The sequence below is a fragment of the Felis catus genome, chromosome D1 (assembly GCF_018350175.1).
Source record: "Felis catus isolate Fca126 chromosome D1, F.catus_Fca126_mat1.0, whole genome shotgun sequence".
Lineage (NCBI taxonomy): Eukaryota > Metazoa > Chordata > Mammalia > Carnivora > Felidae > Felis > Felis catus.
The window spans coordinates 14,368,451-14,390,478 of record NC_058377.1 but is presented as its reverse complement, the minus strand read 5'-3'; the positions used below and the strand labels follow the sequence as shown (position 1 = coordinate 14,390,478).

Here is a 22,028-nt window from a genome sequence, read left to right as displayed (position 1 = left end):
GAGGCCCAGTGGCCTGATGTAAGGGTGAGTGTGGTGCCCAGCACATGGTGGGCACAGTTTCTCCTCCTTGAGAAGCAGCTCAGAGCTGAGGCTTTCAGGGCTCCCTCCACACCCCCGGAGCCCTCTGACCTTCCTTACCCTGTTCCCCCAAATCGAAAACAGAGTGGTGACAAGGCTTCAAAATTGGACATTGTTTTGATTCTGCCCCTTTCTCCCACTTCCCTCATCTGGGCCTCCCATTACAGCTTTGTTGGTACAGTTCGTGCTTCCCCACAGGTGTCTGAGGCTCTGTTCATTCTTCAGTAATTTTTTCTCTTTGTTCTTCAGATTGGATAGTGTCTATTGACTTATCTTTAAGTTCATAGATTCTTTCTTCAAACGTCTCAAATCTGCTATTGAGCTCATACAGCGAATTCTTATTTTTGATACTGTACTTTCAATTCTACAGTTTCCATTAGGTTCTTTTTCATAGTTTCCATTTCCTTATTGAGATTCCTACTTGGTAAGTCATTGTCATCATGCATTTCTTTAATTTCTTACATGCAGTTACAAGAATTGCTTAGAAGGCTTTGCCAAATCCAATATCTATACCTGCTTGGAGTTGGTTTTTTTTTTTTTTTTTTTTTTTTTAATTTTTTTTTCAACGTTTTTTTTATTTTTGGGACAGAGAGAGACAGAGCATGAACGGGGGAGGGGCAGAGAGAGAGGGAGACACAGAATCGGAAACAGGGTCCAGGCTCCGAGCCATCAGCCCAGAGCCTGATGAGGGGCTCGAACTCACCGACCGCGAGATCGTGACCTGGCTGAAGTCGGACGCTTAACTGACTGCGCCACCCAGGCGCCCCATTGGAGTTGGTTTCTATTGACTGTGTGTGTGTGTGTGTGTGTGTGTGTGTGTGTGTTTTCTTTCCTGAGTATAAGCTGCTTCCCTGTTTCTTTCCATGTCATAATTTTTTTGTTGAAAACTGGAAATTTTAGGTGATATGTTTTACAAACTTTTTTTTTTACTTGAGAGGGTTATTTTTATGGATTTTTTAAAGTAACTTATTTAGACTTAATCTGGGGAATCTCTCTCCCCAGTGGTACATGCTACTGATAACTCTACTCAGTTTTTAAAAAGACATTTTTATTTTTAACCTGGCTTCTAAGGGTTGTCTCCATATCTGCATAGCTTGGTGGTCAGCCAGTAGTTGGTCTGAGGTGTGTGCCAAAGTCTTGGGCCAGAAAGGCATCCTCTACACAGTGTGGGAAGCCACATTCAAAGTACAGGTGGAGGGGCACCTGGGTGACTTGGTGGGTTCAGTGTCCAACTTTGGCTCAGGTCATGATCTTTACAGTTCATGGTTTTGAACCCCATGTTGGGCTCTGTGCTGACTGCTCAGAGCCTGGAGCCTGCTTCAGATTCTGTCCCCATGTCTCTCTGCCTCTCCCCTGCTTGCACTCTGTCTCTCTCTCTCTCTCTCTCTCTCTCTCAAAAATAAATAAATATTGAAAATGAAATAAGGTACAGGTGGTTTTCAGGTCTTCCTGTTTTTACCTTCTGAGGGCATCCTGCTCTCATCTGCTAAGTGTGCTACTTCCAAAGATTCCAGACATCACTCCTGTCTGGAGTCCCACTTTTCCAGCCCCTCTGTGGCTTTCTTGGTTCTGGATGCTTCCTGTTTGGTTTCGGGCTGATTTGCTGTTCTGGTGATTGCCCCAGTTGGGACTCCAACCTCAGTCTGGCAGAGCTGTGGGCCTTGCCCATTTGCTTCCCCACCAAGCAGGCATTTTTACTGCTAACTGCTGGACATGGGCTCCTTACCTTCTGTTCCAAACCTGCAGTGGCGGTTCTTGTTTTTAATGGTCAGCCCCACCCAGGAAGAACCACACCTGGGGGTGAGGATGGGAGCAATCCCAGGCCGGACTCTCACTTTTCATACTAAGAGTTCAGCTTTTCATGAGCAGAGGCTTCTCAATTTGTTGTTTTGCCTTTGGTTGATTTTCAGAGCCCTAAATGGTTGTTTTGTTTTTGACTATTTTGTCTGAGATTTTGGGAAGAGAATTTATTGGCCTCTTCATTCCACCATCACTGGAAATCTGCCTAGGTTTATCAACGTGTAACTTAAATATTAATTGCAAGTGATGAAGAACCCTCTATCTGTTCTGTGTTGTGAGCTTCTTGAGGCCTCGATGACCTGATTTTTTTCTCACGACCGAACTGATCTGGAGATTTGTGTGCCCGTCCTGAGCCCTGGCTGCTCCCCCAGAGTCCTTCTCTACGTTGTCCATTCCAGGGGGGAGGGCCAGGCCCTGCTCTAGCCAAGCTATTCCAAGACCTCGAACCGCTTCCCTCTGAGGGTCTGGCCATCAGCCTTACCCGAAGCATACCACTGATTAAAATGGAAGGGGTGGTTTCCATCGAGGACCCCTGAAATTGTGACCCTCTGTCTTTATGGGGCTTGCTTCATGAGCACTCTCTTTGAAGGAGGACATCTGACCTATATTTCCCTGGTGGAGGGATGCCACTCCCAGAGGATTCCTTGGTCCTCACAGCCTCCAGGATCTCATGGTCTTCAGAGAAGCAGGTTTTGTTCTCCCCATACATCTCTCTAAAACACAGCTGACTTAAAACGTTCTTGTTTAAAGCCTTATTGGCTTGACACTTGCTATTAGATAACATCTAAACCTTCTAGCCTGGCATTCAAAGTCCTTCATGATGTGGCCTCAGCTTACCCTTCTAGCCTTCACTCCTGTCAGGGTCCTTCACACTCTGTGCTTCGCTCGAGGGAATTATTTGCTTGCTCTTTGGACACCTGCACCTTTACATATGCTGTTCCCTCTGGCTGGAATGCCTTTATCCCTTCTCTGTCTGGCAGGCACCGCCCTTTATGACCCATGTCGGTGGTCACCTTGTCTATTAACCCCTCTCTGATTCCTCCTGGCAGAGGCTCTGTCTCTTCTCTGTCCTTCTCTAGTGCTCTGTTTTTGCCTGGGCTAGCCCACCATACTTGCCTACCAAATCCAGTATCTTCTTCTCCCATGTTTGCTTCTCCTTTATAGCCTGTGAGTACGCAGAGGGCAGGGGTAGTCCCCTGCTCATTGCTATATCCCAGTGTCTGGCACAGTGCTTGGCCCATGGTAGCTTCCTTATAAATGTTTGTTGAATGTGAGAATGACCTTTCCTGCTGGAAGTGAAGTCTCTTGATGGCACACTGTAGGTTTTCAAGTCTTTGGAGTATAATTTACAGTCTGATTATATTTGAATAGATCTACATGACAACATTCAATTAAATTTGATTTTTTATTATTTTGGGTGATTTTAACTTATTTAATATTTATTGTCAGTAGCATTGGGAGACTGTCTTCCCCAAACTCTATATTCAGGCTCTAGAATTGCTTAATTTAGTTTTGTCCATCCGTGGTAAATAGTTGTCTTTGAAGCCTAAAGAAACATCCTCCTGTGCCCTCACCCCCACCAACCCCACCTTTGCCCATTGAGATCAGGAGTCCTGGTGTCCCTTGCAGCCAGCATAGGCTTTTCTGTGACAGCTGGTGTGTGTGTGTGTGTGTGTGTGTGTGTGTGTGTGTGTGTGTGCGCGCGCGCGCGCGCGCATTTGTGTTTGGGAGGAGGGAACCTCATCCAGTGGTATGGGATCAGCTTGTTATTTTATTATTTCTTCTTTTAATAACCAAATTACTGATGCTGGCAAGTATTAAAGATTAATCCTGTAAATTCCTCTCTGAGCTGCAGTGATCCCTCAAACAGGCCCCTTCCTTGATGGAATACATTCCAGGAGGGAGGCTTTGGAATGAATCCCATCCTTGTGAGGAGAATCGGTGATTTGGGACTCCTGAGCTGACACCTGCCCTATCTGGGAGCTGAGGGAGCCGTGGGATATTCTCTGAGGCCCTGCTCCCTGCCCTCTCCTCTAAGCCAGTGACCCTCTGGGAGAAATGGTGAAGCTACTGGTTATCATACTTACCACTCAGAGGAAATGAAGCCAAGGGCAAGGTCAAGTGCTTTGAGAGGCTTGGTGCCTTGGGCTGGGACTCCCAGGGTTTTGGCTCTGTGAGGGCTCAGGTATATCATCCCAGTCATTCTCCAGCTTCTACAGAGGTCCAAATCCAAACAGCCCCTAATAGAGAAAATTTGTCTCCAGGCATATTGATGGATTGGATAAAAGACACCCATCTGGAGTCCAGTTCTTGGAAAGAGGTGGACAGGGCTCACTGTGCCCTGTGATGTCCCTTCTCACAGCACCTTCAGGACTCTGTGTCCCTAATTCTATATGCTTATCTGATTCCCACCAGAGTGTGAGCCTCTTGGAGCGGGAACTGTGTCTAATTTATTTTTATAATTCAGTACCTAACGCTGTGCCTACATTGTTGATTGGGCTCACTAAAGATTTATTGAATGAGAGAAAGAATGGGTGGGTTGGGGGACACAGTTCGGTTGGAGAAGGGGAGCAGGCGAGAGATCCTTGACTCTGTAAGTTAGGTAGGCCTTGGCTCCTATGTCTGTCTGGTGACCCTCTTTGTTGCTTGTCCTTCCCAGGGTGCCTCATATACTCTGCTGCCCACTGTGTTCCTCTGGTTCTCACAGCAGCTTAGAGCTGAGGACAGGGTCCCTGACTGGTCTAAACTGAGGAGTGGGTCAGGTCAGGGTTCCAGTGGGGCGTGGGACCAACACCTGGGCCTGAGAGGCAGCTGTAGCTGTAGGAGCCGGGTCTTAGGTAGAGCCTACCAGGGAGGCAGCCACGAATAGATAGCCCAACCACTCTTTCCTTCTACCTTCCAGCCCCTTCCCAGTGTCTCCTCTGGTGAATGAGGGGGTTTAGAGGGGTACAGTCCATGGAGGTGAGCCTCTTGGGTCACATGTGGTGGGAATAAGGAGGCTCTAGGATCAGGGAGGGAATTGGTGATGTCCAACACAGGGTAGAGGGTGAGTTGAGAGTGTCCAGCTTGGGGAGATGTGTGGGTCCGCTGGCCTCACCTCATATGCTGGCCTGGCTAGGCTGGAGATGGGCACGTGTGGCCCTTGAGACCCTGTCCCAGGAGTGCAGAACTGTAACCCAAATCATCCAGCTCCCAGCCCACCCCTCACTTGGCCTTCCCAGTCTCTGACTCCATGACCCAGCAGAGTTCTTCTCTTTCTCTCTGTCTTATTAAAGGCCGTCTACCCCAGGCGAGAGAGACAGCTGCCTGTCGATAAAACACCAATAGCCTCGTACTCTTCTAATCAATACTGGAGTGGAGAGGGAAACGTTAGTGGCTTTTTATCTTCCGAGGAGTGGGCTGTCTTTTGTGCAGGGCAGAGGTGGAAGGCACCTGGCTGGGGACAATCCTAAATCAAAGGCAAGTGACTTCTAGGTCTTGTGACATTGATGGATGTATGGAGAGTTGGTATCTGGGTGTGCTTAGGGGTCGGGATTGGGAGGGGAGGCAAACTGAGACCCTTGTCCTAAGGGAGTGAGTTTAAGAGTTGAGGGAGGGAGACAGACCTCAGGTTGCAGGGACTGATGGCTTTTCTTGGCCCACCCCAGGCTTGGCTGTGAGTTCCTCAATCACAGAGGGCAGGACTTTAGAGTATGAAGAGACTTAGCAATCTATGGACAAAATCCCTCATTTTACAGGGGGAGACACGGGGTCTTCCTGAAAGCAATGACTTTCCCAAGGTCACACAGGGTGTCCACAGCAATGCCACAACACTATCTCCTGAACTCCTCTTCATAAGCCTATCAAGTGGGCTCTATTCAACCTGTTTTATGGCTGTGGAGGTAGAGGCTCAGAGAAGCCAAGTCACCATTTCAAGGTCACACAGCCAGTAAGCAGAGAAGCCCAGGACTGTCTGGCTTTGCAGTCCCTGGCCTCCCACCAGATGTATTGAGACAGTCGTGCCAGGCCACCCTGGGGCCATCTCGTCATCTCACGCTCTGTGAGCAGCGCATGGATCTTTATTTTGACAACATCACTAATTGCTACTGTCTGTCTGAGGTGGCCCCGCTCTGTGTTTGGGATAATGCATGAGGGCCGGCCTAGGGATAATTAATGGGCTCTATCCTCCTCTCTTCTGCTCAACTGAACTCAATTGGGGTGATTTTCATTAGTCCATCTGGAGGCCTCATCCCACACAGGGCTGGGAGGCAAATGGGATGGTCGTATCCCAGGGTCACCTGGGTCTCCCATGGCGTGGCGAGTGACCGACACAGGTCACCATGGTGAGGGGCTGGCCGACGTAGAAATCCTCTGCTCTCCGAGGAGCAGGAAGACGTTGACCTGCTCTGGGCCAGTGCGTGTGCCTGGAGCAGCTGTGCCTCGCCCTCCGGCCCTCCCAGAGGCCTAGAGCCGGGAGGCTCTGAGCTGAAAGGGTTGAACTTGCTTTCTAATGTTCAGACCCTTTCTGCAGCGCCCTTTCTCCCCCAGGCCCTCAGCTGGTCTTTCCTTGCACACCTCCAGGGATAGGAAGCTCACTACTGCTACAGCAGAACTTTCCCATCAGTGTGTATGTGAGTTCTGCCCCTGCCACGGGGCTGCCATGAGGGTGGTCAGAGTCCCGTTGCCGGTTTCCTACTTGGGCAACCTCATCCATTCCTTTCCCCCTGTGGGTGGTACAGGTATGTTCAGTTTCTAGGTGAGTCACGATGTGAACAAAAAACACTGCTGTGTGACATGTTTGTCAGCCCCAACTTCTGGGTCCTCACCTGGGGCCAAAAACATCTTTTTTTCCCTACAGTTCTCAACAACAGAATGAATTCCACACGTTTTGGGTCAAACGGTCAAGTCCATTCTCTAACAGCTCTTTAAATATTGGATACTTTGTCCTTGTGACTCTTCTATAGGTAAATGCACCCAATTCCTTCAATCCCTCTCTACCATCATTTGAAGCCCGTCTGCATCCTGGTCACCCTCCCCTGTCTAGATCTCTCTAGAGCACTCACCACTGAACCCAGTTCCCAGGGGAGGGCTTTCTCTTCAGAGACTGGGCTCTGCAGAGCTCTAGGCTCTAGTGACACTGCAAGTAAACAGCAGTCATCAGAGTCGATTTAACATTGATATTTTTATCACATATCATCTCCCTCATTTTGGACCTTGTGTCTCCATGCAGGCAGCCCACATCTGCTAGCTTGGCTGGCGACCCCTTCACAATGCTGACTCTGTGCTATCTGGAAGTCCTCTCTACAAGGAGTAGGTGAGACCTTCTTCTAGGACCATTATCCTTGAGATGCCCACAGAGGCCGTTACCACCCTCCACTCTGTGCCCTTAGTAGAGAAAACCTAACCAGCAAACATCTTCTGTGCAGTTGCTATGGGCTCATCCTTTTGCTAATTCAGAAAAACAAGGAAGCAGCATGGCTTCTGCTCCCATGAAGAGAGACCCACGGGAGTGATATTGGTCATGTGAGTGTCCTGTGATGGCAGAGGTCTCTCTGCCTTGGGTTCCTGCTCAGATTCTGTCCTCCCTTCTTCCTGCTGTCCTTGGTGTTCTGCCTCTTACTCCCTGGAGTTCTGTACTCTCTCTTTTCTCTGTCGCATTGCCCCTGCATCATGGCTTAGCCCTGGGGGTGATGCACGGGGGAAGAACAGGAAAGGTGCAAAGGTCTAACCAACTCTTGTCCAACATCCTCAAGGCAGGTCGTCATCCATCTCCGCCCACCCCCCCCCATCCATGTAGGTTGAAGTAGTTCAAATCAAGTTGGTAGTCACATGCTGGGGAGAGGGGTCTGTCCTACTGGCCTTCAGAGGATGGTCGTCTGTTGGTCCATGACCCACACTGGATTCTGATCGCTGCACACTGGATGCCCGCTGCCAGGGCACAGGGCTTGTGCGGGTCCTAACCCAGGTTCTAGGCTTGTTAGCTGTGTGCCCTCAGGAAAGCTGCTTGACATCTCCCAGCCTCAGCGTCAAAGTCCAGAATACAGGGGTGTGATTTCCCTCCGCCACAACTGACGTGAAACTTTAAGAAGATACCATGTGATCTGCTCGCATAGTGCCAGATGTGTTTCAAAGCCGCAACTGGGTTCTTATTGGCTTTTTTGCTACTAGTGGTGAAATGAACACTTTCCAGGGGGAGAAGTTTGGGCAACGTGGGAAGGACTGGGGAGAGGGTGGTCACTGCACGGTGTCTATCCCCAGGGGCTGCCCCTTTCGCGGCTGTCCTTCCTGGTCTTTGTTGCAGCCTGGCCTGCCGGGGGGCCGAGAGCTGGAGACTCTTCGGAGCTGCTGCTGCTGCTGGCGCCTCAGGTCCTGCAGGGAGCTGTCGACTCTGCCCCCAGCTCTAGGCTCTAGTGACACTGCAAGTAAACAGCAGTTGTCAGAGTCGATTTAACGTTGATATTTTTATCACATATCAGGGCCTGGCGCCATGGCAAGGAATGACAGAAGCAGAATGCTAAATAATTTCTCTAAATAATGTAGGCTCCCTGGGCTGCCTGCAGGGAGGAGGAGCTGGGGGAGAGAGTGGGGACGCTGGTTTGGTTTTAGTTCCTCATCCCCGGGCTTGCCGCTGACAGCCTCCTGCGGGGGCCTCCCGGGTGAGTGGACCGGACCACAGGGCAGCAGACGTGGGTGGGAACAGAGGCCGAGGGGAGACAGAGTCAGGGGAGGGGAGAGAGCAGGAGGGTCAGACTCCATAAATACTTGTTGATTTGATTTGAAAAAGGGAGGAAAGGAAGGACAGAGAGGTGGAGGCAGAGCCTGAGAGAGTTAGAGACTGCGGAGGGGAGGAGAGGAGGAGGTACAGATGGAGAGAGACCGAGGGAGCAAGGGAAGGCAGGGAGAGGGCAATGGAAAAGACAGACATGGATGCGAGAGACGGTGACCCGAGCTGGAGTTGCCAGGGGAGCAGGGGGCTTGGTGAGGGGGCCAGGGAGGGAGGGAAGGGCAGAGACAGGGCATGGGGGTCAGCCGGACACCCCAGAGGGCCACAGCAACAGTGCTAGACAGGCCAGGGCCCCAGAGGGTGAGACCTTCTTATTTGCACACCTCAGTCCTTCTAATCCCCTTGTCTCCCGACTGCCTGCTTCCTTCTGAGGGCACAGAGTTTTTCCTCTGGGCTTTGGGGGAGGCAGGGAGGTCAGGGCTGTGTGGGTTCAAGGTCATCCCAAACTGCCCGAGCCGTCTGTGGGGGAAGCCACACATCCACACAGCCCAGCAGCCGGGCTGAGGAAGTCCTGCTGGGGAGGGACTGGAGTGGAGGACTCGTCCCCTGGGAGGGGCTGGCCCCCTTGTCCCCCTGGCTGCTGACAGTTCCAGGAAGGACTTCCAAGGGCATCTTGTTTCACAACAATGCTTTCAGTCTCCAGCCTCCCTCTGGAGAGCTGACAGGGAGTATTGTGCTCCTTTCTCCAATTGCAGTCCCTGGTGAAGGCGCTGGAATGTATTAGGGGGTCGATGCATTGTTCCAGAATGAACGAAGGAGTAAAGGAACCATCTCAGTGAAGGGGACATCAGAGATGTAGAGAGGTTAAATGACCCTGCCCACAGCACGTTTGTGACAGACCCGGGACCCCCAGGCCCTGCTCCTCAGTAACAATGTCTGGAGCCTGGAGGAGACTTTGGACCACACCCCTGTTTACAAGCGGGTAGGTGAGGGTGGAGCCCTGATCAGTCTAGGCTGTGGCTGCGTCCTTCTAGAAGAGTCTGTCTTCCTCCCTCCCCACTTTCTCTTTCTTCCTCAGCCATCTTCCTCTCCTGTGCCAATCCAATCTGCCGGGGAAACATTGTGACGAATTCTGACGGAGACCGAGTGGCCAGCCATGCCCCTCCAAAGCTCTCGCTCATGCCATCCTGGGCTGCCACCTGCGAGTGGTAATGCTGCAGTAGCAATAGCCCCCCGATCCCAGCGGCCTGTCACAGTAATGGTGACTGTCCCTCCTGCATGGAACAGGTGGCATCTGCCTCCATCTTCGTCCTCATGCCGAGGGCTCCCCGGTTGCTGGGACCGTCAGTGCCCACACAGGAGAATCCTTCAAACTCCTGGCCTCTCCTTCCTCGCATCTCTGCACATATATATTGGCCTTTATCTTTGCTCCACTTTTCGCAGTCGCCCCATAGCGGCGTCTGGAGCTCATTGCCCAGAATCGCCCCCTACCCTGAAATCCTACATCGTACATCTGTGCTTTGACCACAACTTCCCATCAACTGAGTTCTCTCTTGTGCCCTCTTTTTTTTTTTTTTTTTACAGTGTTTTTGTTTTGTTTTATTTTGTTTTCTTCACTCTTTGAGAGTCCCTTGATTTCTTTAACTTCCCTGCCCTCATTTCCTTTCCTATCCAGCTTAAATTCTCTGGCCCACTATTTAACCACTGTATTAGGGTTCTGCAGAGGAACAGACCCGATGGGACACTGTATCTGTATATCTATCTCCATATTTATGTAAGAGATTTATAAGGAACTGGCTTATGCAATTACGGAGGCTGAGAAATCCCCACATCTGCAGTCAGTAGGCTGGAGACCCAGGAGAGATGATGGTATAGTTGTAGCCTGAAAGCCAACAGGCTCAAGACCGAGGGAGAGCTGACGCTTAAGTTCCAGTCTGAAAGCAGGAAAGAACCATAGCCCTGCCTTGAAGATCGTCAGGTAGGAGTTTTCCTCCACTCTTGGGAGGGTCAGTCTTTATGTTCCATTCAGGCCTTCAACTGATTGGACGAGGCCCACCCTCATTGAGGGGGGCAACCTGCTTTACTCACACTGCTCATGCAGATGTTAATCTCATCTACAAACACCCCTGTGGACACACCCAGAATAATGTTTAACCAAATGTCAGGGCACTCTGTGACCCAGTCAATTTTACGTGGAGAATTAAACAACTCGACCACCCTTTTGCAATATCCTCAGATCCTTTGCTCCATTGTTTCTGTCTCATGACCTGGAAAAACTCTAAACCCTGGATCAATCCAATGGTCTCCTTTCTCCATTCCTCAGTCTGGGGTGACGAGTGCCCCTGGTCACATGCACACGCATGTGCACACACGTGTACACACACACACACACACACACACACATGTTGCTGAGCACACTGGCACTTCACCTTGGCTGTCTCTGGTTCTCTCAGCAGTCTTCTTCTGATTCCTCAGGTAGCCCTCTTTCCATTTCTCCAAGAAGCTGTCTCCGGCTTCCTTCACTGCCCTTGAACTTCCCCAACACCTCATCCTCTTTTCCCTTCCCATCCCACCTCTGGGGCCACTGAGACAGCAGCAGCCCCTCCCTCCCCTGTGGTGCCTTCAACAAACTTCTCCCTCCCCCATCCCGGGGTCGTCCATCTGTATCTGAGCTTTTCATGGGTCTTTCTGTCCCTGCGGACTGGGGACCAACTTTTCTATCTCCTGCCAGGACTCTATCTCGCCATCAGTGAGCAACTTTCTCTGCTAAAACTACAAGCACCCTGTCCCTGTCTGGATCTATCATGTATCATTTAAGTTCTTTTTTGTTGTTGTTGTTGGAAAGTACCATATTCATACTTTTATTTTTTAACTTATTTATTTTTGAGAGAGACAGAGTGTGAACAGGGGAGGGGCAGAGAGAGAGGGAGACAGAATCCGAAGCAGGCTCCAGGCTCCGAGCTGTCAGCACAGAGCCCGACGCGGGGCCCAAACTCACGAAACGCGAGATCGTGACCTGAGCCGAAGTCGGAAGCTCAACCGACTGAGCCACCCAGGCCCCCCATCCCAAGCAGCATTTAAGCATATACATCTCTCATACACAAACACACATACCGCCCTCTCTGACTTCGCCCACCTCCCTGTGTATTGCCCATCTCTCCTTTCTCCTATGGAGCCAGACTTTTTGAAACACTGTCATAATTTTCTATTTGTATTCCATTCACTGTGTTGGCATCAATTTCCTCCATCAGTCCTCTGAGGCCACCTGTGACCTGCTCGTGTCACTAAATGCGACGGGCAGGTTTAGCTCTTGCTCTGCTTGACTTGTCTCCATCATCCCACCTAGTTGGCCACACCTTCTGGAAATGCTCTCTTTCCCATGGTGCAATTTTCTTCGATTCCCTTTCTCCCACTCTGACTGCCTGCTTCTTCGTGGTCTGAGTTGTAGACTCCTTTTCCTGCCTGTTTCCTTACATTTTGCTATTTCTCAGTGTTGAGTTTTCTGCCTCCTTCACTTTTACTTGATAAGTTCTCTCTGGGTGCTTGAGGCCCATCCCAAGGCTTCCACTTTGGGCTATCAGCTGGTGGCTCTGGCACCTTCTACCCTGGTCCCTGTGCGTCGGACTCTGTAGCTGATCTTCCAGACTTAGCTCACCATCCCCCCTCCCTTCCCAACAAACACGCTCCCCTCCTGTATCCCTCACCTGGTGAATCCGTTCATTCAGCACGTACTTTCTGCATGCCTGCTGTGTGCCAGGCAGTGCTCTAGGCTCTGGGCACCCTCTCCCCTGCCGCCCGTGCCAGAAACCCTGAAGTCAGCTTTCACTGCATCCCCTAAAACACTGGATCCTGCCAAATCTACATCTGCAGACACTCATCAGTGCTTGCTTTCCCTCCATCCCTGCTGCCTCCTGGATTGCTACCTTAGCTCCCAAATCTGTATGCCGGTTTCCAGTCCTGCCCACTCCAAGGCTCTGCCTCTGTTAAGACTAGAGAATTCTTGGCACTCCATTGCTCCAAACCCTGCAGTAGATTCCCTTTGCTCTCAGGCTCCCAGGCACCTGAATACTCACCTACCTTTGTGTGGTATGGCCTCTGTTAGTTTTTGCAACCTCATCTCTTGTGGTTTGCCCTACCCTGGTCTATACTGCATCCGCCATGAAATACATGTGGCCCCAGTCATGCCACGCTGTCCCCTCTTCCTGGAATGCCCCGTCTCCCCATCTTTGTCTGTGAACCTTCATAGCTCAGGTAACACGTTTAGAGGTCCCTTTTCTCAAAAAGCTCCTGGGAGCACCACAGCAGGGAGGGGGCGGCCTGGACTCAGCTGCTGCCTGGGAGCAGACACCTACCTGGGTCCCTTGGAAGGAGGACTTGGCCCAAGGTGACTGGGGAGCAGGACAGCCAGGCCTCGGTGGCAGGTCCTACCCCTCTGAGCCCGGCAGGCTCTCACATTCCCTCCCCAGCACTGCTTCTTCCTGGAGCCACACCTGTCTTCCCTTGATCCTGCACCCAGGCCCCAAGGAGACCACCTCTGAGCCTCAAACGGTGCTTGCGTGGGGGCCTAGAGGCAGCTGGGTATGATGGGAAGGCTGTGAAGAAGAGGCTTGTCCCAACGTTGCCACCTGCCAACTCTTGACAGTTGCTTCTGGGCCTTTCGTGCTTCCCAAGAAACCCACCACATGGGCTGCTGTGGGGGCCAGTGGGGTAAAAGGTGCAAAACTGCTTACTCTGTGGGTTATACATGCAACGCAAGTAGTAAGGATGGTAAGAGAGGCCAGGCTTCGTGAAAGCCTCTGTGGAGCTAGTGCACTGGTCAAAAGGTGAGTCCTGGTCAGACCTGTGTACCGTCAGCAGGTACATGTGGTGGGGGTTGGTGAGAGAGTATCCCCCAAAAGGGAATATTCCCCCTCTTGTGTCCTTCAGCGTTGGGACATTTTGGATGTGCCTGTGAGGGACGAGGGGCCACTGGCTAGTTTCAGGAGGGAGGGAGAGAAGGGAAGGGAGTCCAGGAAAAGGCGACTGTGATTTGGAGAGCCCTGGGTAGGGGGACACAGAGGATGGAGACCTGTGAAGCCGGCCAAGCTGATGCCAGGACTCAGCTGTGCCAGAGTTTTAAACTGGTGGCTTATAGTCGAGTGTTTAAAGCAGTTTATTTGTGGTGCCAGCTCCTCTTGGATGATTTTCCCTAAATGTTTTATGTTTTGTACTTGTGCCCAGAGGCGGTTTTATGTGGTAGGGGCACTTCTGTCAATCTGTCACCGTGAATGATTAGAGGAAGCAGGGAGGAGAGGGAGGGAGCAGATCGAGAGGAGGAGGAGCCTGCATCCTCCTGAGGGAGGTCTGTGCACTGCCCGCCAGTCAGGCAGACTGTCTGGCGGTCAGTCCCCCCGCTGGACTCAGAGCCCTTAAGCTCCCTGAATACAGCTGGATGGGGGTGCCTGAAGAAGAGTGGTTGGTGATTTTGCCTTCGGGGTGTTTAGGATTGAATGACAGGTCTCGCTCTCTCTGACACACACACACACACACACACACACACACACACGCACACACGCGCGCACACACACACAAGGCTTGGGTGCAAGCTAGCCTTACCAGCCAGTGGTTTTCCTACAGGGCACCACTTCAGACATTTCCAGAAGATTCTCCATCGTGGCACCTCGTCTCTATCTTATTACCTGGAATTCCTTTTCCTGTAAGCAGTGACTTTCCTCAGATCTTAGGTCAGCTCCTTAGAGGCCATGGCAAGCGCTGAAAGGGCACACTGCCCACTCTGGAGGAGGGCAGGCCTCTGGCCCTGGGCTCCTCTCTCTTTGGTTCATGACTTAAGTGCTTTGGTGCTGAGCGGCAGCCCCTCCGAGCGAGGAGCCAGCTCAGTACAGCTTCTAGATCCCTCAGAGGGCTGCATCCAAAGGTCAGAACATAAGCTCCTGGAGGCACAGGCTTGTATCTGGTGAGTTTAGTGCCCAGAATCATGCCTGGCATATCGTCAGCAGAGAGTAAATATTTGTTGGATGACTGAGGGAATGAAGCCCTTTCAGGATTCCAGAGTTGAGGTTTCACTTTGTGAACAGGCTCTTTTATTTATTTATTTTTTTAATGTTTCTATTTATTTTTAAGAGAGACAGACAGTGTGTGAGTGGGGGAGGGTCAGAGAGAGAGAGAGAGAGAGAGAGAGAGAGAGAGAGAGAGAAGGAACCCAAAGCAGGCTCCAGGCTCCAAGCTGTCAACACAGAGCCCAATGTGGGGCTTGAACCCACAGACTGTGAGATCATGACCTGAGTGGAAGTCGGATGCTTAATAACTGACTGAGCCCCCCAGGCGCCCCTGTGAACAGGCTCTTTTAAAATGCAGATACTCAAGTGAGGGGCAGGGCACTGAGTCATGGAGAGTGGCCAGATGGATCCTGGTGAGAATCTCAGTTTTGCCAAAGACTGTGTGTGCCTCAGTCTCCTCACCTATAAAATGGCCTCCCAGACTACTGGTATAGATTCAAACGAGTCAGTTGGGAGAGAGAAGGAGGCACATGAGAAACCTAAACAGAGGTGGGACTGGGCGGAAGGAAGCTTAATCTCAGTAAATGCTTGCGGCTAGCTGGGCTGGACTTTCCACCCCTGGCTGGCTTGGGGGGCCAAAGCCAGTTCTGAGGTCTCAGTCCCGCAATAGTGGGTGTTCACCCACTGGTGTTCACCAGTGACCCCTTGATGGGGACTGTTTCTTCCTCCCTGTTATTGGTCAGATCGACCTGCCCGTTCAGGAGTTTGCAAGAGCATCCTTGCCTTTCTGACTGGGGACGGGAGTTTTCATGAAGTGTCCAGGAGAAAGGAGGATTACGTGGCAGAATGGAATTACACAGGGTACCCTAAGCCTGGGGAAATGCACAGATCCCTGAGGACCCATCTTACCCCAGACACACTTGCTTGAGCTAGAAATCTCTGAGAGATTTCCGTGGAAGATAGTACTTTCCCATTTCGCAGCTGATAAAACTGAAGACCAGAGCAGGGAAGGAGATGTGTAAGTTTGATGCCCTCCAGTCCCTGGGAAATGTGTTTCCCAGCTGAAGGGACCATAAAGCTAAAAAACCAAATGGCCATTTGGGAGCTGTGGTCACCAAGAGGCCAGTCCTTCTAGATCAGTTAGATAGACTGTGAACAGTAGGGACAGGGAGATGGGTTCAGGCTCACCCTGAACTCTGGCAGCCACAGTGGGGGGAGCAATAGATTGGTGTGGGGAGGGGGCAGGATCCTAGGAGACACTGAGCAGGGCTGGAGCCAGATGCTGTTAGGACTGTCACCAGGTCCACCTGTCCCCAAATCCAGAATGGCCTCATGACTGTGTCCCCAGCAATGCAGTAGGAGTCATCCCAACCCAGGGGTCCAGGATCTGGGAAACAGTGTATACTCTCTGTCTGTTGGGTGTGGGGCTTTGGGCTCACGCATCTGGGTCCCCGTTTGCAGGATGCCAGGATCTCTGGGAGAGGGTCCCTGTCAGGAAGGGAGTCTGGACAGGCGGAAAAGGCAGGACTGGAAAGGGCTTCTTTCGACCAGAGGTCTGGCTGAACAGCCCAGAGTGGGCAGTGTGTCTGAGAAGTACAAAATGCAGTCCTGGTGGAATTAAAGTGTATCCTTGACAGGACCAGCTACATCATCTGTGGGATCCCTCTGTGTAAAATGAACATGTGGAGCCGCTTGTTCAAAAAATGATTGAGAATTTCAACACGGTGACAGCAGACGAGTCAACAAAGCATGGGACCCTGTGAGCGTGGGGGCTCCGTGTGAGTCACTGTCAACCATCCAGCACCGGTCTCCAGCCGAGTCCAGAAGGATAGGGGGGCGTTGGGTGACACTCCTTGGAGCTGAGGAGGGGTCCCCTCTTTTCTTGAGGGGCTTCAATTTGCCCTGCGAGTCCTTAGTTTGTCTGGGGGCTAGGAAACACTTTGCTTGCAGACCTACCTCCCCAAAGGGGCTGGGGGCCTGGAGTGGGGACGGAGGAATGAATATGGGTGTCGGTGAGGGGAGGGGGCTGCTTCCTTACTGAGCAGATGCTGAGGGAAGTCTCCCCATCTCCACTCAGCACTGCTCCCTCCCCACCCCAAAGGCAGCACAAGGTAATAGTTTTCGACACATTTCATTGAAATATAATAAAATATTTGCATGGCGTTATTAGATAAATAAGGGTTGACTTGAGGCAGTGCTTATTGGGAAATGTGATATGAAAATTCATTTAATATGAAAGAACGTGGAAGCTTAAGTTTATGGTAATGGATTGATTGCAGATAGTATCTAATAACTCCATACAAATATATTTCAATCACAATATCCGCTGGGGTGGTCCTCGGCTCCAGAGGCGGACGGGGCAATTGTATGCCCGACCTCTCTTCCGGGCCAGATTAGAATTAATTAATTGCTAATATCGTGACATTACTTTTGTAATTAAGAAGCCCCATAATTTTCAGTGGCGGTGAGGATGAGAAGCGTTTATTATTGTCTCAAATGAGGCTGGAGAAGGTAGAGAAGCAGAAAAAGTTAATAGCAGAGAGCGAAATCTAGAGAGGGAGCATGTATTATTTCATCCGCCGCGTCCTGGGGTTTTGTCTTGCCTGCGGAGTGGAGAGCCCCAGATAAGAGGCAGGGTCTCATGGCCAGGTGGGGCAGAGGCTCTGGCAGGCACCGAACAGCACAGAAGATCGAGGGTGACATCTCTCTCAGCCTTGCTGATCCCCGGAGGCAGGGCCTGGGAGCCAGCCCAGTGAGGAAGCTCTGGCCAGGGAGCTGTGGCTGAGACCAGGCAGGAAAGCAGGGACCAAAGGTGGGTCACGGTTGATGAGTCTGTGACACGCCCCTTCCTCCCTTGATAAACTGTGAAATCCATTTGTCCTTGGCTGGGATGAACTCAGCGAGGCGATGGCTGTCACTTCTGGGTGTCCGCAGAGGGGCCGGAGGAGAAGGAGGTGGGGGCGCCTGTCTAAGGCCCATATGCTGGCCTGTCTCCCAACACACGACCCTGGGAGTTTGCTTGTCTTTCTGCCTTTTCCTTTCCTAGGGAGAAAATGGAAATAATTTCCTTTGAAACGTGACATTTCCTAATCCGGCGCCCGGCCTGGCTGACAGCAGGATTAGTGTGCGCGGCTGCCAGGCCCGCCTGGCCATATGCAGGCGTCTCCCGAGGGGCTGCGGCGGCCAGCGCCAGCCCCCTCCCCTGGCGCTTCTCCCACCCCAATCTCACCTCGGCTGCCTCCTCCCTCTGCATGTTGGGACTGGTGTGCTGGAAGCCTACTCAAGCCCTTTCTGGCCCCGGCTGCTGTGTGCGTGTGTGTGGGGGTGGGGGTGGGGGGAAGGGGTTTCATACACCAGAAGCTGTTAGTCTTGTCATCAAAGATGAGAGGAACCTGGACCTGGACAGGTGGCTTCAGGTCTTGGCTCTGCGTGGACCAGCTCTGTGACCTACAGTTGGCTATTTGTGCCCATATCTGGACTTTAGACTTCTTATCTTCGAATTGAAAGTGTGAGAAGAGTATTGGGGTGCCTGGGTGTCTCGGTTCAGCATCCCACTTCAGCTCAGGCCATGATCTTGTGGTCCGTGAGTTCGAGCCCCGCGTCGGGCTCTGTGCTGACAGCTCAGAGCCTGGAGCCTGTTTCAGATTCTGTGTCTCCCTCTCTCTCTCTGCCCCTCCCCAACTCATGCTCTTTCTCTCTCTCAAAAATAAATAAATGTTAAAAAAAATTAAAAGAAAAAGGAAAATACCAGGAGACTATTAGATGATTTCTACCTCTTCTGCTTCCCAGCAGTGTCTGATTCCCCACTCGTGGCCCAGCTCTTTTGTTAACAAGGACCACCACAATAATGAGCAGTCCGTGGTAGTTGTTATGAGACCTTCTTCAAGGGCGGGAGCTGGCCTTCCTCTCCCACTCTCTTTCTGCCTCTCGAGGTGCCCAGGACTAGTGTGGTAGCTTTGCTGTTGGGCCTTTCCAACTAGGTGCCTGGAAGAATGTCCCTCAAACCTTGTTACCACCTCAGGCCGGTCGTAATGCATGATGTCAAAGCCTCATGGTAATCTGATAGGTGGATAGTCTTTACAGAGGAAGAAATGGGGGATCAGAGAGGTTAGGTGACTTGCTCAAGTGATTAATTCAAGCAGATTTGATCCCAGATGGCCCAACTCCAAAACCCCTGCCTCTCAGGCCATCCTCCGTACCCTGCACCCCCTGCCACCCCCATGAGCTTCGGGAATTGGGCTCCAGCCCTAGACTACCTGGGCTGTGTATGATTGTTATTTTTCTGCAGTAGGGACTGGGGTGCCTCCTGAGGGGCGGGTTCCCGTGTATGCCCCTGCCCCACATTCTGGATCAGCCACTGTGGTCTCCAAGACAGGGACCATTGGAGGTATTCCTGGGCCAGAATGCCTGGTTCCCAGACTGTGTCCCCAGATCCAGTCGAGAACCAAACACTCAGATTAGACAACCTGACAAAGCCTGCGAGGAGGTGTGAGGTAGCCGTTTCCTGAGCAGGTTTCTGGGGATCTCCCTTCCAGTCCTTGAGGCCAGGAGAGGAGGCAGAGGGAGGCCAGGCTTTGGGCAGCGTGTTGGCAAGGGAAGGTGGGAGGCGGTGAGATGAGGCCTCCGGAGCTCTAACTCGAGGGCCTGGCTGCCTCCGGGATGGATTTCCTCCCTCCCTTAGCTCTCAGTTGCACATCAGGGAATGAGAGATTGGCTTGGGTCTGAGATTCTAGCGTCTCTCTGAAGCACTTTGAAGCCAGTGGCAGAGAGAGAAAGATGTTCTGCAAATACAGCTTCCCCTTCCTCCCCACTCCTCATCTCCTCCGTGTGCTGTGAAAAGTCTGAGAGCACTTTATTTAGGAGGCTGGGGTGTTTGTGTGGAAACTAGGGAGGCGAGTTGAAGGGTAATTGTTGCCGGAAAGGCAAGAGGGAAGAAGTGTGACAGCTATGCTCAGCTCAGCCCTCCGTTGCCCGTTTCCCATGCAAACAGCCCACGATCAAGCTTCTTCATTAAAGTTCAGAATTACAGATGGGAGAAAACACCTCCAGTGCAGGACCCAGGGGTGGAAGGAAGACAGCTTGGTCCTAGTGTGCTCTTCTTGCAAACAGTTGTGGGGTTTTTTTGTTTTGTTTTGAGATTAGAGTAGCAATGCTCTACCTGAACTACAAACCTGAACACCATGGGCTGGGAGAGCTGGGCTGACCTGCATGAGCGAGGTGTGGTCCACTAGGAATACCCATCTCCACACCTGCCGTGGATATTTACCTGACCTGCTTCTTTTGAGTCCGGTGGTCCTTGTCCCACTCCACACTCTTTCTTTCTTTGTCTCCCTGCTTGTCCTTTCTTCTTTGCGTCTTCGGTGTCTCTTTCTGGGTGTCTCTGCCCCTCCCAGTTTTTTCTCTCCTGCTCTCCCTCCCCATCGATCTCCCGACCTCTGCATTAGCATTCACAACCTCCGGCACCAGCCACTTAGGCCAGAAAGACAGCTCCTTGGAAACACAATTGAAATATTTTTATAAATGACCAGCGGAGTTTGAGTGACATGCCCTTCTTAGGCTAAATAAAATTAAAGTTAAACCTTCTAAAAAATACATGAGCCAAACATCCTCTGCACATTTCATTATGCAAATGCAGCTGTCCGGCTCTGCACAAATTAGCCCTCCTTTTGAAATTCACTGCTGCTTCTTCTCTTCCCTCCGCTTTCCTCTCTTTTTTTTTTTCCTCTGGATTTTGAGCGAAAAGGCTTTGTGATTTTAGGCCGACAGCTGGGAGTCTGGGGGAGAGGGGGAGGCTGGAGGGTGGGAGGGCCAACTTACTCCTTCTGATTTCCTCTTTGTCCCCTTTCTTCCCTCTCTTTGGGGGGAAGGTGGTAAGAAAACAATGAACACATGGATGACTCCTCATCCTTTCTCTTTTCCAAGCTGCTTGGCAGGGTCTGGCCAGGAGAGGTCAGTCTGGGGTTGGGAACGGGGCTCCCTGGCGGGGTGCTCAAGCAATCTCAGCCTGGGGGCTGTGGGAGCCAGCAGCCTCAGGGATGGGCTAGCTGATGGGCCACAGACCTACTGCCACCCCAGGTCCAGACCCTGCTTCCCCAGCGCCTCGGGCATAATAAAGGATGTCTTTTCCCTATGGCCCGAATCCTAGGTGATGATTGGAAAATTTGAACGATGTTCTAGATGTGCTATCTCCTCTGTGCCCAGCTCCCAGGGTCTGGGAGAGTCTGGGCTTCATACAGGTGGAAGGAAGTCACTTCGAATTGGGCAGACAGGAGAGCCGCCCTCCCGCGGCCAGCTCACCAAGTCACATCGGAAGACTGTGTCTTGTAATCTTCCCTGCACATGCGTTGTGCCAGAGTGAAATATCACCATTAAAATCACTTATTTCCCCAGTCCCCTTAGGGGAAAAAAACACTAGGGAAGGGGAACAAAACAAATCATACGAAGGTGTCAATAACGTTCTAGAATCTCAGCATTTAATTGTGTCTTAGAGAGTTCACGCTTCTCACTGCAGTATGGGGACTGTGATCAAAGCTGATGTGTTGACTTGGCCATAGAACAGGCTTCCGCTTCAGTGCTGTTCTCCAAGCAGAAGCACGGAGGGCAGGGCTCAGAAAGAAGAGAAGGGGGCACGAGGGCAGAAAGAGCCACCGAGCTCCTCCTCCCCAGATACCGGTCTTGCCCTGACCCTTTGGGGGAGGGGTGGCAGGTGGCCTTGCATCCAGACAACCTGATGTTCATCCGTAGCTGTACCTGATTAATCCACTCTGGACTTGCAGGACTAGATTCCTGCCCCCTCTCACAGCTCCCAGCTCCCAGCCATTTCAGGATAGTCCCTGGGGTCCAAGTTGCTCTTGCCCCTGCTGTCCTCTCTGACTTTAGCTGGAGGAGAGGGTGTGGGGGGAGGGAGGAGGGAGGCAGGGGGAAGGATCAGATGAAAGAAACTTAGTTGGTCAGGCAGTTGGCAGCAGGTGGAGGCCCTCAGGAGACTTCCTTTCCATTCCAGCCTCCCTAGTCTACACTTGGGTCTGCAGACACTTACCTTACTCCCACTCTGAGCCACTCTTCCCCAGTTGCTGGTGAGATCCCTATTCTGACTCTTGCTGGCCATTTTTGTGCTCAGAAATTTTAAATGTCCAGTGTAGAATCAACAGCCATTTAGTGAGTTTCTGCTATGTGCCAGGCATCGAGCTAGGTGTGAGGGGTTGGGGGAAGGGGACACAGCCAGGCATGACCGCTGCCCTCACAGAGCTTATGGTATAGCCGGGAAGCCCCTGTGTGGAAGGAGCCAGCGAGCGAGACGTGCAGGTGCTCCAGAAGCCTGGCTGAAAGTGAGGGTGTGACCGTGTGGGAGACACTGGCCATCTGTTTACTAGACCACTTTCCTGTCCTTCCTGGGGCAGAGTTAGACTACATTTCCCAGTCTCCCAGGCAGGAGGGATGGTTTTCTGACT

At 51.7% G+C, this 22,028-nt stretch overlaps 1 protein-coding gene and 1 long non-coding RNA gene across 4 annotated transcripts in view; one reads left to right on the top strand and one right to left on the bottom strand.

Moving 5' to 3' along the window:
- The window catches only part of BUD13 (BUD13 homolog), a 308,262-nt gene that overhangs the window by 191,659 nt on the left and 94,575 nt on the right, over positions 1–22,028 (top strand). The gene's annotated exons all lie outside the window — the stretch shown is intronic.
- On the bottom strand, positions 17,037–20,535 carry LOC109491806. Its single transcript, XR_002145331.2, has 2 exons — positions 19,844–20,535; positions 17,037–17,619 (listed from the first exon to the last, which is right to left on the bottom strand). It is a non-coding gene; the product is annotated as an uncharacterized LOC109491806 (long non-coding RNA).